The sequence below is a fragment of the Macaca nemestrina genome, chromosome 7 (genome assembly GCF_043159975.1).
Source record: "Macaca nemestrina isolate mMacNem1 chromosome 7, mMacNem.hap1, whole genome shotgun sequence".
Lineage (NCBI taxonomy): Eukaryota > Metazoa > Chordata > Mammalia > Primates > Cercopithecidae > Macaca > Macaca nemestrina.
In genome coordinates, this window is record NC_092131.1 from 4,882,074 (window position 1) to 4,896,397 (window position 14,324).

At 44.5% G+C, this 14,324-nt stretch overlaps 1 protein-coding gene and 1 long non-coding RNA gene across 6 annotated transcripts in view; one reads left to right on the forward strand and one right to left on the reverse strand.

Moving 5' to 3' along the window:
* The window catches only part of LOC105467377 (TNF receptor associated factor 3), a 136,016-nt gene that overhangs the window by 91,567 nt on the left and 30,125 nt on the right, over window positions 1–14,324 (reverse strand). The window lies entirely within an intron of this gene.
* Window positions 2,218–14,130, forward strand: LOC139364171 (uncharacterized). The gene is made up of 3 exons (XR_011625486.1): window positions 2,218–2,300; window positions 11,876–11,931; window positions 14,049–14,130. It is a non-coding gene; the product is annotated as an uncharacterized lncRNA (long non-coding RNA).

The following is a 14,324-nucleotide window of genomic DNA, read 5'->3' on the forward strand; positions in this document are numbered from 1 at the left end:
ACGGTACTTTCACTATTTCTGCCCTAAAAATCTCAAAAATTCCACATTCCCAAACACCTCTGGCCCTGAGAGTCACAAAGGTGTGGTCCCATGACTGTTAGATGACAACAACAGGGCAGGCACTGGCCAGAGACGGTAACACCTGAGATGTAAATGGGCAGCAGGAAGAAGCACCTTTAATGGCCAGGAGAGAACAATAATCTGCATTCAAAGTCTAGTTTATACATGTGTTCATTCTACAAACATGCTGAGCGTATGTGCACACACCTCACCCACAGCTGGGGAGACGGCACGAAAGCAAGAATGAAAGCAAGACTGCAGTCCCTGCCCTCACGGAGGGGAAGACCGTGAGGTGACAAACAAGTGCTCTGGCTCACACGGCAAACACAAGCTGTGGCTGGTGGGTGAAGGCAGGAAAGGTGCTGATGCAACACTCAGGAGGGGCCCGAGCAGAGGGTGGCCAGGGAAGCCCCTGAGGAGTAATGGGGAAGCTACCCAAGGAACAGCGACAGCCACAGGCACAGCAAGAGTGGCAGGACAGGGACACACTGCTCTAGGAATCAGAGCACAGTGGCAGGGGAGGGGGTCTTGGGGGAAGGGAGAAGGATGCAGGGCTTGGGTGATGGAAGAGTTGGGATTTTTTAAAATTAATTGTTAAATTTATTTATTTATTTATTTATTTTAAGAGACAGAGTCTTGCTCCGTCACCCAGGCTGGAGTGCAGTGCCATGATCACAGCTCACTGTAACCTCACCTCAGCCTCTTGCAATTTTTTAAAATTTTAATTGACAAAAATAATTGTATATATTTATAAGATACAATGGGGTGCTTTGATCTATGTATACATTGTGAAATGATTAACTCAAACTAGTTAATCTATCCATCACCTCACCAAGTTACTTTTCTTGTGATGAAAACATTTAAGATCTACTCTTTAGCAATTTTTAAATATACAATACATGATTATCATCCATGGCCACAGATGAGCCTGGAGGGCATTACGTTAAGTGAAATAGGTGACGAATACCACATGGTCTTATTTATATGTGGAATCTAAGAAAGTAGAAGGTGAAGAAGTGAAGAGTAGAACAGTGGTTATGGAGGCTGGGGGCGGGGGAGCGGGGAAAGGAGAGGTACTGGTCAAAGGGTACAAAGTTTCAGTTAGAGAGTGAGGATTTGATTAAGTGTGAAGAAGAGTAAGTCGCTATTTGACCTACTCAGGCATAAGAACTACTCATCTCAAATCAAGCTCCCTCTAGGCCTCAGCCACCTGATCTGTCCACAAGAAGAAAGGCAAGATCTGATTTCTCAAACGCTTCCGCTCCATGTAGTAACTTCCGTGGGGGAATTGAACTTCACAGAGCTTTCTACTAAGAAGGCTGAAGAACTTTAATGCGGGTGGGAGGGTTAATCATACTAAAATTGTACAAAAAGAAAAAGCAGGCTGTGTGATCGATGGGAAAGAAGCCAAACAGCTTTTCATCTCTACTGATTGTTAAATATTGTGAAAGTTTGGCTAACAGCACTACCCCCAGCTCACGCAAACCACCCTGCCAGAATTAAAGACAAATGGTGTATTTGTAAAGGTGTTTTGAGAACACAGGGGAAAAGGTCACTAAAATGTCCCTGGCGAGTCTGCTTCAGAAGCCTAGTAGGCCCTGCCTGCCTCCACCACCTCATTTCTGAAAGGCTGGGAATCCTGAGCTCTCCATACTACCTCCAGACACCCCACAGCTCCCCACCCCTCTCCAGCCTCCCCAGTGCAGAATGAAGTGACTGCCAAACAACTATTAAGATGCACCAATGGAGGGTGTTTGCAGCAGCTGCAAAAGCTCTAGTATAGACAACAAAACAGTGAGTCTCAAACTCTTTAAGGTTAAATACTCACTTGGGTGAGATTTAACAACGTAACAATAGACTACAATAATGAAGTGGCTTCTCAAACTTTTGCACCAAAGTACCCTCAAAGGCACAGCAGAGAGAACCCTAAGGATAAGCACTTTGAAGCAACTCAATGGATATGAAGTATTACATTTTGTATTCAAAATTCACGCAAACTTCACATTTAGCTCCATAACATACCTACAATACCCCTTTCCCCCTTGTCACCCTTACTCTCAGCTTTTGGAAAGGAGCAAGCTGGTATTTTCTCCTCCTTCCACTGCTGAAAGGAAGGCCTGCCTGTCTACTCTGCCCTCCCTCCAGATCCCACGAGCAAGGTCCACCCTCTACTCTGGCACTGGATCCTAGTCCTTCCTCCGTCAACCTCCCTCCTGGACACCCTCCCTTCCAGAGCACAGGTAAGTGCTAACGTGTCCTCAGCACCCCCACTCCCCCATCATTCTACTTTAAAGAAAACTCTTTCAAGAAGCTGTGAACACACAAACCCCATACCCCGTGAAAGCTTCTGCCTGTCATAAACGCCTCCTGACACCACTCCTGTCCAAGTCCCCAAAGACCTTCAAGTTGCAAAATCCAGTGGTCAAGTCTCACCCATCCTGCTTGATGCCCAAACAGCTTTTCATAACTCTCAAATATATCTCCAGCACCCCTTCCCCTGTAATTCCCCCAGACGTGTATATCCAATAACCAACTCAACATCTCCACTTGAGCATCAAAAAGGCATCTCAAACCTAACAGGTCCAACACTGGGCCCTTAGTACCCCTTCCTCTCTGATCTGCCTCTGGCAATCCCTGGCTCAGTAAATGGCACCATCCAATTCCTTAGATCATAAAGGACCTCCTTCCTCACATGCCACACATCCAATCCATCAGCAAAGATGGTCAGCTCCATCTTCAAGATACATTCCAAATCCAACCACTTCTCACCAAAGCTCTACCCACAGGGTCCTCCCTGCTGTTCCTCAGATATGCCAAGCATATTCCCACTTCAAGGCCTTTGTACACCCTGATCCTCCCGCCTAAAACGCCCTTCTCCCAGATCTTAACACAGCTCCCTCCCTCTTGATTATTTCAGTCCCTACTCAAATGCTACCTGCTCAAAAAGGCCCTCCCTGAGACTCTCCTAGGATAGTTCTCTCATCACATGACTCTAGCCAGAGTCTGTCTGGTTTTCCTTCCTAACACAACTATTTAGCATTAACTGACATATGTATTGGTTTGTTGACTATCCCTCTCCCCCAAGTTATCCCTCCGGACCTTCAAAAGGGCCCAAATTTGAACTCATTCACCACCGTGTTCCCACACCTTGAAACTACCTGACTCATTGTGAGGGGCTCAATCAATATTTGTTTACAGCCTTATTTTAAAACCTTATTGTTGGTTAACATGAAAGTATTCAGCCAGGCACGGTGGCTCACACCTATAATCCCAGCATTTTGGGAGGCTGAGGCAGGAGAATGGCTTGGGCCCAGGAGTTTGAGACCAGTCTGGACAACACAAGGAGACCCTGTCTCTACACAAATTAAAATATTAGCCAAGCATGGTGTGTGCCTGTGGGCCCAGCTACTCAGAAGTCTGAAGTGGGGGGACTGCTTGAGCCCAGGAGGTTGAGGCTGTAGTGGGCCCGTGATCTTACTACTGCATCCCAACCTGTACAACAGAGAGAGACCCTGTCTCAAAAAATAAATAAAGTATTCATTAACTCATTCAACAACTAACACAAAAGTCTGCATGCACTAGATTCAGAAGTGCAGCAAATGTTTCCCAGGTCCTCCTTATGAGCTCCGTCCCGACAGCAGGCACAGGAGTGCATGACCACCCATCCACAGTGTCATTCATCACAGTACCGTAGAAAACAGAGAAGACTGGAAACAACCTAAGAGTCCAACAACAGAGAACCGAATCAAGAAACTGACACAATCATATGATCATTATATAATCGACCATATAACAGAATGTCATGCTATTAAAAAATACCTCTGGTCCAACAGAAATATGAGAATCACAAAAATAATTTTAAATCTCCTAGCAACCTCACTTAAAGAGTAAAAAGAAGTCAGTAAAATTTACTGTGTACTATTTAATGCAATATTAAACTTTATCATTTCAACATGTAATATTATAAAAAGATTATTAACAGGATATTTTGCATTTTTTTTCACCACACTTAATCTTCAAAATCTGGTGTGTGGGGCTAGACTATGGCCTGTATAATCAGTGTATGGTAGCTAATGCTTGTAATCCTAGCACTTTGGGAGGCTGAAAAGGGCGGACTGCTTGAGCTCAGGAGTTTGAGACCAGCCTGGCCAAAATGGTGAAACCCCATCTCTACAAAAAACACAAAAATTAGCCAAGGGTGGTGGCATGTGCCCGTAGTCCCAGCTATTTGGGGAGCTAAGGTGAGAGGATCGCCTGAGCCCAGGAGGCGCAGGTTGCAGTGAACTGAGATGGCATCACTGCACTCTTGCCTGGGAAACAGAGTGAGACCCTGCCTCTTAAAAAAAAAAAGAATAGAATTTAGAGTCCAAAAATAAGCCCTTATATTTATGGTCAATAGGTGTTTTTTATGGTCAATACATTTTTGATAAATGCACCAAGACTATGCAATGGAGAAAGGATAGTAATACGGTTTGGCTCTGTGTCCAACCAAATCTCATCTCGAATTGTAATCCCCATGTGTCAAGGGAGGGAAGTGACTGGATTATAGGGGTGGTTTCCCCATGCTGTTCTCATGATAGTGAGTGAATTATCACGAGATCTAATGGTTTTATAAATGGTAGTTTTTCCTGCACTCACACACACTCTTTCTTGCCTGCTGCAATGTAAGACGTGCCTGCCTCCCCATCTGCCTTGATTGTAAGTTTCCTGAGGCCTCCCCAGACATGTAGAACTGTGAATCAATTAAACCTCTTTCCTTTAAAAACTACCCAGTCTGGGATATTTCTTTATAGCAGTACGAGAATAGAGTAATACAAATAGTCCCTTCAACAAATGAACTACAAAATGTAAATATACACATGTAAAAGAATGAAACTGGACCCCTATCTCACACCATAAAAATTAACTCAAGGCCAGGCGCGGTGGCTCATGCCTGTAATCCCAATACTTTGGGAGGCAGAGGCGGGCGGATCATGAGGTCAGGAGATCAAGACCATCTTGGCTAACACGGTGAAACCCCATCTCTACTAAAAATACAAAAAATTAGCTGAGTGTGGTGGCAGGCGCCTGTAGTCCCAGCTCCTCAGGAGGCTGAGGCAGAAGAATGGTGTGAACCCGGGAGGCAGAGCTTGTAGTGAGCTGAGATCGCGCCACTGTACTCCAGCTTGGGCGACAGAGCAAGACTCCGTGCCAAAAAAAAAAAAAAAAATTAACTCAAACTAGATCACACGATAAGCCAGGCACAGTTATGCACTGTAGTCCTAACTACCTGGGAAGCTAAAGAAGAAAGAACACTTGAGCCCAAGTATTCAAGGCTGCAGTACACTATGATCATGCCTGTGGATAACCACTGCACTCCAGCCTGGTAATATAGCAAGACCCAGTCTCTTAAAAAGATAAAAATAAAAAACCAATACATACACACATGATCACAGCAGAAAAGAACTAAAACTATATAATTCTTAGAAGAAAGATGTAAATCTTCACGACCCTGGATTAGGCAATGGTTTCTTAGAAATGACTTCAAGCCAGGAACAGTAGCTCACATCTGTAATCCCAACACTTTAGGAGGCTGAAGCAGGAGAACTGATTGAGCTCAGGAGTTTGAGACCAGCTAGGGCAACATAGTAAAACTCTGTCTCTACAAAAAATAATTCAAAAAATTAACCAAGCATAATGGTATCACGTGTAGCCCTAGCTACTCAGGAGGCTAAGGCAGTAGGATAACTTGAGCTCTAGAGGTCAAGGCTACAGTGAGCCACAATCGTGCCACTGCACTACAGCCTGGCCAACAGTGCAAGATCCTGTAAGAAAGAAAGAAAAAGAAAGAAAGAAAGAGAGAGAGAGAGAGAGAGACAGAAAGAAAGGAAGAAGGAAGGAAGGAAGGAAGGAAGGAAGGAAGGAAGGAAGGAAGGAAGGAAGGAAGGAAGGAAGGAAGGAAGGAAGGAAGGAAGGAAGGAAGGCAGGCAGGCAGGCAGGCAGGCAGGCAGGCAGGCAGGCAGGCAGGCAGGCAGGCAGGGGAAGGAAGAAAGAGAAAGAAAGAAAGGAGGGAGGGAGGGAGGGAACGAACAAATGGAAAAGAAAAAAGACAAGACAAGACACCAAAAGCAAAATAAGCCAAAGAAAAAGTAGATAAACTGGACTTCATTTAAAGTTAAAAACTTTTGTACATCAAAGAACACCATCAAGAAATCGAAAAGAGGCCAGGCGCAGTGGCGTATGCCTATAATCCCAGCACTCTGGGAGGCTGAGGTGGGTGGACCGCTTGAGCTCAGGAGTTTGAGACCAGCCTGGGCAACATGGCAAAACTCCACCTCTACAAAAAAAAAAAAAAAAAGTACAAAAAATTAGGCAGATGTTGTGGCATGTGCCTAGAGTCCCAGCTACTTGGGAGGCTGAGGTGGGAGGATCACCTAAGTCCAGGAGGTTGAGGCTGCCTTGAGCTGTGATCACGCCACTGCACTTCAGCCTGGGTAATGAAGTGAGACCCTGCCTCGGGGAAAAAAAAAAAAAGAAATCAACATAATTAAAAGAGCAATCTCTATCAAAATACCAATGACATTCTTCACAGAAATAGAAAAAATATCCTAAAATTTGTATGAAACCGCAAAAGACCCCAAATAGCCAAAGCAATGCTGAGCATAAAGAAGAGAGCTGGAGGTACCAAAACTCAAAATACACTACAAAGCTGTAGTAAGCAAAACGACACAGTACTGGTCTATAAAACAACTGGTGTGTGTCTATAAAAATAGACACACAGACCAATGGAACAGAATAGAAAACCCAGGAATTAACCTGCATATCTACAGCCAACTGATTTTTGGCAAAGGTGCCAAGAACATTCATTGGATTTCAAGGACAGTCCCTTCAACAAATGGTGCTGTGAAAATTAAATATCCATATGCAGAAGAATGAAAATAGAAACTAGATCCCCACCTCTCATTCTATATAAAAATGAACTAAAAATGAATCAAAGACCTAAATATAAGACCCAAATGATAAAACTTCTAGAAAACATATGGGAAATGCTTCATGACATTGGTCTGGGAAAAGTTTTTTTTTTTTTTTTTTTTTTTGAGATGGAGTCTTGCTTTGTCGCCCAGGCTGGAGTGCGGTGGCGCGATCTCAGCTCACTGCAAGCTCCGCCTCCCGGGTTCCCGCCATTCTCCTGTTTCAGTCTCCCAGTAGCTGGGACTACAGGCGGCCGCCACCACGCCCAGCTAATTTTTTGTATTTTTAGTAGAGATGGGGTTTCACCGTGTTAGCCAGGATGGTCTCGATCTCCTGACCTCGTGATCCGCCCGCCTCAGCCTCCCAAGGGAAAAGATTTTATGAGTAAGAACTGAAAAGCACAGACAACAAAAGCAAACATAAATGAATGGGATTATATCAAGCTGAAAAGCTTCAGCAAAACAAAGGAAACAACAGAATGAAAAGACAACCTACAGAATGGGAGAAAGTATTTGCAAACTATTCATCCAACAGGGGACTGATATACAAGGAACTCACACATCTCAATAGCAAAAAAAAAAAAAAAAAGGCCGGGCGCGGTGGCTCAAGCCTGTAATCCCAGCACTTTGGGAGGCCGAGACGGGCGGATCACGAGGTCAGGAGATCGAGACCATCCTGGCTAACACGGTGAAACCCCGTCTCTACTAAAAATACAAAAAACTAGCCGGGCGAGGTGGCGGGCGCCTGTAGTCCCAGCTACTCAGGAGGCTGAGGCAGGAGAATGGCGCAAACCCGGGAGGCGGAGCTTGCAGTGAGCTGAGATCCGGCCACTGCACTCCAGCCCGGGCTACAGAGCAAGACTCCGTCTCAAAAAAAAAAAAAAAAAATCCAATGAAAAAATTGGCAAATTGGCCAGGTGGGTGGCTCACGCCTGTAATCCTGGCACTTTGGGAGGCCAAGGCAGGTGCATCAACTGAGATCAGGAGTTCAAGACCAGCCTGGCCAACATGGCAAACTCCCATCTCTATTAAAAATACAAAAATTAGCCGGGCATGGTGGCCCGTGCCTGTAGTCCCAGCTACTCGGGAGGCTGAGGCAGGAGAATCACTTGTACCTCAGAGGCGGAGGTTGCAGTGAGCCAAGATCACACCACTGCACTCCAGCCTGGGTGAGAAAGTAAGACTCCATCTCAAAAAAAAAAAAAAAAAAAAAAAAAAAAAAAAACCTGGGGCGGGGGGAGATTATCTGAACAGACATTTCTAAAAAGAAGACATACAAATGGCCAAATATACAAAAAATGCTCAGTATCACTATCACCAAGGAAATGCAAACAAAACCACAATGAGGTATCATCTCACCCCAGTTAGAATGGCTATTATCAAAAATACATGCCGGGCACAGTGGCTCATGCCTGTAATCCCAGCACTTTGGGAGGCCAAGGCAGGCAGATTACCTGAGGTCAGGAGTTTGAGACCAGTCTGATCAACATGGAGAAACCCTGTCTCTAGTAAAAATACAAAATTAGCCAGGTGAGGTGGCACATGCCTGTAATCCCAGCTACTCGGGAGGCTGAGGCAGGAGAATTGCTTGAACCCGGGAGGCGGAGGTTGTAATGAGCTGAGACACTGTTTGTACAAACACACACACAACACACACAACTAAAAAAAGTTGGTCTCACAGAAGTAAAAAGTAAACACAAATACTAGAGGTTAGGAAGGGAAGGAGGATGGGAAAAATGGGGAGAGAGCTAGATAGGAACACACTCTAGTGTTCTATAGCACTGTAGCATGACTACAGTTAACAATAATATATAGTTATAGGCCTTTCAGGCCAGATGCTGTGGCTCACTCCTGTAATACCAGTGTTTTGGAAGGCTGAAGCAGGAAGACCACTTGAGGCCAGGAGTTTGAGACCAGCCTCAGCAACACAGCAAGACCCTGTCTGTACAAAAAAAAAAAAAAAAAGCCAGGCACGGTGGCACAAGCCTACAGTCCTAGCTACTCAGGAGGCTGAGGTAGGAGGATCACTTGAGCCTAGGAGTTCAAGGTTACAGTGAGTTATGATTGCACCACTGTACTCCAGCCTGGGCAGCAGAGTGAGACACTGTTTGTACAAACACATACACACACAACACACACAACTGCTGTAGCAGTATCCTCCTCACAATGTCAGCTCATCTTAGCAACTTCAGATCAAACTGAGAGTCAAATTGAGAGACTGTAATGAAGGCCTTCATCACCTTTGCACTAAGACATCTGACCTCTGCACAAAAAAAAAAAAAAAAAAAAAAAACACAAACAGCCCACAGTGCAAACAGCTCCTTGTAGGTGTGGCGTGTGGGAACGGTCAAGAGCCAGGCATGGCGGCGCGGGTCTATTGTCCCAGTGACTCAGGAGGATGAGGCGGAGACTGCTTGAGCCCAGGAGTTCATGGCTGCAGTGTACTATAATCCAGGGCAGTATAACAGCACCTGTGAACAGCCACTGCACTCCAGCCTGAGGCAACATAGCAAGACTCTGTCTCTCTTTTTTTTTTTAATTAATTTATTTATTAATTAATTAATTTTTTATTATTATACTTTAAGTTCTAGGGTACATGTGCATAATGTGCAGGTTTGTTACATATGTATACTTGTGCCATGTTGGCGTGCTGCACCCATCAACTCGTCAGCACCCATCAACTCATCATTTACATCAGGTATAACTCCCAATGCAATCCCTCCCCCCTCCCCCCTCCCCATGATAGGCCCCAGTGTGTGATGTTCCCCTTCCCGAGTCCAAGTGATCTCATTGTTCAGTTCCCACCTATGAGTGAGAACATGCGGTGACAAGAAAAAAACAAACAACCCCATCAAAAAGTGGGCAAAGGATATGAACAGACAGTTCTCAGAAGAAGACATTCATACAGCCAACAGACACATGAAAAAATGCTCGTCATCACTCGCCATCAGAGAAATGCAAATCAAAACCACAATGAGATACCATCTCACACCAGTTAGAATGGCAATCATTAAAAAGTCAGGAAACAACAGGTGCTGGAGAGGATGTGGAGAAATAGGAACACTTTTACACTGTTGGTGGGATTGTAAACTAGTTCAACCGTTATGGAAAACAGTATGGCGATTCCTCAGAGATCCAGAACTAGAAGTACCATATGACCCAGCCATCCTATTACTGGGTATATACCCAAAGGATTATAAATCATGCTGCAATAAAGACACATGCACACGTATGTTCACTGCAGCACTATTCACAATAGCAAAGACTTGGAATCAACCCAAATGTCCATCAGTGACAGAATGGATTAAGAAAATGTGGCACATATACACCATGGAATACTATGCAGCCATAAAAAAGGATGAGTTTGTGTCCTTTGTAGGGACATGGATGCAGCTGGAAACCACCATTCTCAGCAAACTATCGCAAGCCTCTGTCTCTCTTAAGAAAACAAAAAAAAAAGGTGCCCATTGTTTGCTCAGAAAGGTGCTAATACAGACAGCAGCAACAGGGCTCATTAGGAGAATCAAAGCAGTAAAAATCATGGGGATGCAGCAATTCCGCATCCCCTTAAGATCAGGCTGTCCTCTACTCCACAGTGAGATACAAAGTGTAAAATGCATGGGCCCGGAGTCCTACGAGATGATCTAAGTGCATACATACTGAAAAAAGATGCAAAGACTATACACCAAGATGCTAATGGTGTGGGGATAATGAGGAAAATTATTTTATTTTTATCTTTATGTGTTTTCTCTGGGTATACATACAAAGTTAAGATACCTTTACTCAGCTTTCTCCTAGAAGAATTCCTTCCGGATATAAGTGACTGTAAAGGTTCTACCCTCAGAGATGTCTTATTTCTGGGAATCCAGAATGTGTAACAGACTTGGGGTACCTTTTCTACATTTCATCTCCCAAAGAATACATTCACACCCAGGTAGGCGGATGCTGACACAGCAGACAACACTGACCTTCTCCGTGCAGAAGTTTAACGGCTGAAATACAGTTACTGACATCAGCAAGAATCGTTGTCTTTCTCTTGATTCTCTCAGATTCCTCAATTTATAGGATCACTGAGACTTCACAGATGTCTTCCTACTGATCAAAACAATCATGATAAGCCCATATCATGATAAGCTAAAGATAAATCTTTAGCCTTAAGTCAGGAATTCTGTGCCCATCTGCATGTCAAAGACCACAGAGCCAGCGTCTTGTGAACAGTGCCATCACTTCTGAAGAACTACTTTAAAAGTTCAGGAGAGCACATCTCAGAAAACAATGGAATACTTACTTGAATTTCTCACAATTAACTCTAATTTATGACAATGACGTTCTCCTACTTATAAGCTTCTGATGGTCCACCACTCCAGAACTGAGCTTCAACTTGTAAGAGGGGCCATGATCACTGTCCTCACCACACACTGAGGCCACCCGACATTCCCGCCACAGCCGATTGCACTGGTGTGATGAACAGTATCTATCCTCTCCCTCCCACTGCACCGCCCCATCCTCACCCAATGCCCTCAAGATCAAAATTCTTTCTCTTGTAAAACTCCTGCTTAAACATTACAGTTTTTTGGGAGTTTTTTTGTTTGTTTGTTTTTTGGTAAAATTTAAGCCAAGAGTTGGCACTTTTTTCCCATAAAGAACCAGACAGTAAATATTTTATGTTTCATGGGTCACATATTCTTCTTTGCTTATTTTTACAATCCTTTAAACACATAAAAACTATTATTAGACCTATAGTTTGCCGATCTGTTTTAGACACCACTACTCCCATGCCGTGCTCCAATGTCCCTTCCTCCCATTCTGTTTCTGCCTCTATTACTATCACGATTACTAATTACAGTACCACGTCTTGTCTACAGTTCACACTGTCTGCAAGTCTGCCCTCCCCACTCTGGAGACTACATATTCTTTAAAGGTGAGAAATCTATTTCTGTCTTCCATATCACCTGTAAATAATAATAATATAAAAAAATGCTTCATCTGTGAATCTTTTCAATTGATATCTTTTAAGTAGCATATGTTGAATTTCAAATCGCTTACTTAAACATTTTCCATAAGAAGTGTTCCTTAAGTAGCTGAAGAACTTGTTTTTGGTAATGCATGGATGGAGTAAGTTTCATCAGTTTAATTTCAATCAGATGAACTTTCAAAAGCCAAACTGAGGTTTCCCTTTAAAGATCTGTTCTTGTCAGGCCGGGCGCGGTGGCTCAAGCCTGTAATCCCAGCACTTTGGGAGGCCGAGACGGGCGGATCACAAGGTCAGGAGATCGAGACCATCCTGGCTAACATGGTGAAACCCCGTCTCCACTAAAAATACAAAAAACTAGCCGGGCGAGGTGGCGGCGCCTGTAGTCCCAGCTACTCCGGAGGCTGAGCCAGGAGAATGGCGTGAACCCGGGAGGCGGAGCTTGCAGTGAGCTGAGACCCGGCCACAGCACTCCAGCCTGGGCGACAGAGCGAGACTCCGCCTCAAAAAAAAAAAAAAAAAAGATCTGTTCTTGTCTACACATGGTCTTTAAAAGTCTATGCTGTGAAAGATTTTATTATAAAGCTTAAAAATAATCCTCATTTGGGATACATTCCATTTCCAGGAGACACAGAGCTTTAAAAAAGTCAATCTAGGCCAGGCGCGGTGGCTCACGCCTATAATCTCAGCACTTTGGGAGGCAGATCACCTGAGGTCAGGAGTATGGGACCAGACTGGCCAACTGATGAAACCCCGTCTCTACTAAAAATACAAAAATTAGCCGGGTGTGGCCAGGCGCGGTGGCTCATGCCTGTAATCCCAGCAATTTCAGAGGCCACGGCAGCCAGATCACGAGGTCAGGAGACTGAAACCATCCTAACATGGTGAAACCCAGTCTCTACTAAAAATACAAAAAATTAGCCGGACATGGTGGCACGCACCTGTAGTCTCAGCTACTTGGTAGGCTGAGGCAGGAGAATCACTTGAACCTGGGAGGCAGAGGCTGCAGTAAGCCAAGATAGCGCCACTGCACCCAGGCTCGGGAGTGAGACTCGGTCTCAAAATAAATAAATAAATGAATAAATAAATAAATAAATAAATAATAGCCAGGTGTGGTGGCATGCGCCTGTAATCCCAGCTACTCAGGAGGCTGAGGCAGGAGAATCGCTTGAACCCAGGAGGTGGAGGTTGCAGTGAGCCAAGATCGTGCCACTGCACTACAGCCTGGGCAACAGCATGAGACTCTGTCTCAAAAAAAAAAAAAAAAAAAAAGGTCAATCTATCACCAAACTCAAGACAACTAAAATTTTTCTAGAAACAGCCATCGGTCATTCGACTCAGAGGATATATTTTCCCCAAATACTGAAAATGTGCCTTTAATATTCATGTTATGTCCTGTAAAATGGGTCTACAGCTAGGGCCCACCTTCTAGACCAATCTGGAAGTTTTTCTGTTACCAACAAATCCTCTTAAATAACTTCTCAGACATTTCCTTCCCCCAGAGGCTTCCTGGGAAGCCCTCTAGCACCTGACTAGTATGGTTCTTTTTTTTTTTGAGATGGAGTCTTGCTCTGCTGACCAGGCTGGAGTGCAGTGGCACAATCTCGGCTCACTGCAACCTCTGCCTCCCAGGTTCAAGCAATTCTCCTGCCTCAGCCTCCCGAGTAGCTAGGATCACAGGCATGTGCCACCACGCCCAGCTAATTTTTGTATTTGTAGTAAAGGCAGGGTTTCACCATGTTGGCCAGGCTGGTCTCAAACTCCTGACCTCAGAGAATTGCCTGCCTCAGCCTCCCAAAGTGCTGGGATTATAGGCGTGAGCCACTGCACCTGGCCTAGTGTGTTCTTCTTTCACATCCATCTTCCACTGTGAAACTTAGCAATGCTCCAGTATCAGCCTGTGGCAAACCAGGGACATGGCCAAAGCGACTCTCTGTGCCCTCCCCTCCCACTTCCTGTCCATCCAAAACAACCGCCAAATAAATATACAGTTATAAACACCTGGACCATGCATTCCATCCACGTATTCCTTTGCCTCTAATAAAATAAGATTTCCTTTCTTTCAGATGTGTCTTAAGGACTAGTGGAGCACAGACATATGCTGCCTCAACTTCCTTCCAGTGCTGATTTGCATGTTGGAGTAATTATGCCAAGACCATGGTGCTAGTTTTCCATTTCCTTTTTCGTAAAAAGGCCAACTAACTCACCATCTTGTACTTCAAAAGCTTACTTAACCACATCACTATGTGCCTACCTTTCTGTGCGCCATGAAAACAGGGTGGAACATCTGCCAGTTGTAGGGATGAGAGAGCTCCCCTGGAGCTGTGGTGGTCACTGCCCTC